The 2,756-nt window shown below is 44.1% G+C and overlaps 1 long non-coding RNA gene across 1 annotated transcript; it reads left to right on the top strand.

The window, feature by feature from the left end:
- The first annotated feature begins 418 nt into the window (after positions 1–418).
- LOC107185084 lies at positions 419–1,711 on the top strand. Its single transcript, XR_001516005.1, has 2 exons — positions 419–493; positions 1,430–1,711. It is a non-coding gene; the product is annotated as an uncharacterized LOC107185084 (long non-coding RNA).
- Positions 1,712–2,756: the final 1,045 nt, after the last annotated feature.

Consider the following 2,756-nt stretch of genomic DNA (forward strand, 5'->3'; position numbering starts at 1 on the left):
CCTCAAATTTTTCTGCAGTGGACATAACTTTTTATTTTAACAGAAAGCTTTCTCTCTCTCTCAATAGTAAGTCATGTATTGAATCTCAAAAGTGATGGAGGTTGTGGACAAAGGTTCTAAGAGAGGTTGACACTTGCCCGATCCATGGCGGTTATGTGACTGTGATACTGTCCATGGTCTCTTGAGCGGCCAGGTGGCTTCGGGAAGTCCTTGCTGGGTTTCATCCGCCTAAGACAACTTTAGATGATCACATTTTTCGGTGCGGTGCAGGTGAGACCAAAGAGCCAACAGCCAGCCATTCTCAGAGACATCTTAGTACTGATGATGGCCACGATTCTCTCGATTCACTCCCAGGGCTCAATGAATGGCAAGACTCCACCGGCTCCTCACAGGACAAAGTTCTGCTGGGACCAGGAAAATCTGTGAAGCAAATTCAACAGCATTTCAACTTTCTACTTTTCATATCAGGGAGGCATCTGTCTAAAGGAAATCTGTAAGTACATTGCAGGCATTTAACAGGGAGGTTGGTAAGCGCTTTAAAAAGAATTTTTACTTAAAAGAGTTAAAAATCACCTCAACATATTTGGGTGAAAGTGTTGGGGGGAGGTTCACTCTTTGGGGTGCTCCATTAGACATGGTTGTTATTAGGTAGTTTTATTTTTTTAATTTATTGTTATTGTTACTATGTCCCCATTTCTCCCCAGCTCATCCTTTGCCCACCTCCACCCAGCCCTCACGCTCCCTCCCTCTGGCCATCATCATACTGTTGCCTGTGTCCATGGGTTATGCATGTATGTTCTTCGGCTACTCCCTTCGGTCATTAGGTAGTTGTATCTACTTGAACCAAGTAAAGGAAACGGGACTCACATAAAAAACTCACCTCCCTGAAACGGAGGCTTAGCCATTGCTTATAGCCACTATTTGGTTAATTACATATTGATTTGTTCTTTGCAGCTGGCTACACTTAATCAGGTTGGATTCTTGTCAAGCTCATCGTATTGACAGCTCTTCCTACAAATACTGTGCTCCACTTTAACACTTAGCAAGAACAGCATTTAGTAAGAACTGCCCAGACTTTGAGACCCTTATCCTAACAAATGGAGTTGAGCTGACTTGAATAAAAACATTTTAAAAGAAAGGAGATGCCAAACCGGTTTGGCTCAGTGGATAGAGAGTGTCGGCCTGCGGACTCAAGGGTCCCAGGTTTGATTCCGCTCAGGGGCATGTACCTTGGTTGCGGGCACATCCCCAGTAGGAGGTGTGCAGGAGGCAGCTGGTCGGTGTTTCTCTCTCATCGATGTTTCTAACTCTCTAACCCTCTCCCTTCCTCTCTGTAAAAAATCAATAAAATATATATTAAAAAAAAAAGAAAGGAGATACTGTAAAATGGAAACTTAATTGTGCCCATTCTGCTTTTCTCTTACAACAGAGCATCAGATTTTGAATCCCAGAGGGGAAACAAACTAACCTGACAGGTCCTAAAGAAAGAATTCAAAGCTCCTACCAGCCACCAGGAACTAAGCAGTGTGTGAAACCCCTTCAAAGACACAAGCGTGGTGCACAGTAGGTCTCTGAACCTTAAGGTGAATCTTAATTACAAAGACGAGGTCATTTCTAAGGAATTTAAGGAATGTATTTACTGATACTTTAAGTGTTGGAAAAAGCTAGAAATAAGTTTTCTTTTAGCAATGGAGAAAAGAGTGAATAAAAACCACTGGTTTTGAGTTCAATGTGATTTCCTGGGCTGTATGCCTTCAGCTGATTTTATTAAGCAAAAGACTGAAGCCTGATTAGGATGAAAGTGAACTAAAAATAACAATAACACGAATGCCTGGCTGGTGTTGCTCAGCAGTAGTGTCGACCCAGGAACCAAGAGGTCGCCAGTTCGATTCCTGGTCAGGGCACATGCCAGGGCTGCAGGCTCGATCCCCAGTGGGAGCCTGCAGGAGGCAGCTGACCAATGATGTTCCTCTCTCATCGATGTTTCTATCTCTCTATCCCTTTCCATTCCTTTATCTCTAAAAATCAATGGTAACATATTTAAAGTCAATGCCCTATCACGTGGGGCATACGACTCACAATGAAATTTACTAACTCAGGTTTGAAATCCGCCAGCCAAGTTTAACCTCATACTAGTAGTCAGGTAAGGGTTGTTGAGTGTGGGGGTGGGAAGGGAGGTAATTTACTTTGTGGGATCTTTATTACCTTTTCTACCCACCAGGCACTTTTGAACACAGATGAGCTCAGGTCCTGAATTCCTCTCTCAAGTGAGGGGCTCATGGGCCTGAGAACTGTTAGTGGTGACTGTCCAGCCAACAGGCCTTGCAGGGCTCAGGGACATCAAGGTGACTCTAGTACTTCTCCTGAACGTGAGTGAGTTGGAAAACCCAAGGTCACCTTTGACCCCCTAGAAGTAGGCCATTCCCAGCCTTTAGGTGACAGACGATCCTATCCTTGCCTAACTTAGTGCAGCTGGTTTTCTCTGGGATTACTGAAATAGCACCTATATCTAAGGAAAATGCGTGCTGGTTTACATGTACATCCTATTCACCCATAAACGCTTCACCATTTCAGTAGAAATCAACATGGACTTCCAGTCTCCTGTCTGAATTTTGCCCTGAATATCCTGACCACATGCCAGGGACTCTGCTACACATCGAAGAGTGAAAGCCCTTTATCATTTGAATTTTATGGCCGGTCATACCAGGCCCGGCAAACAACGGTCCACAGATCAAATCAGGCCATCACCATTTCCT

This window comes from Myotis davidii, unplaced genomic scaffold (genome assembly GCF_000327345.1).
Source record: "Myotis davidii unplaced genomic scaffold, ASM32734v1 scaffold167, whole genome shotgun sequence".
Taxonomy (NCBI): domain Eukaryota; kingdom Metazoa; phylum Chordata; class Mammalia; order Chiroptera; family Vespertilionidae; genus Myotis; species Myotis davidii.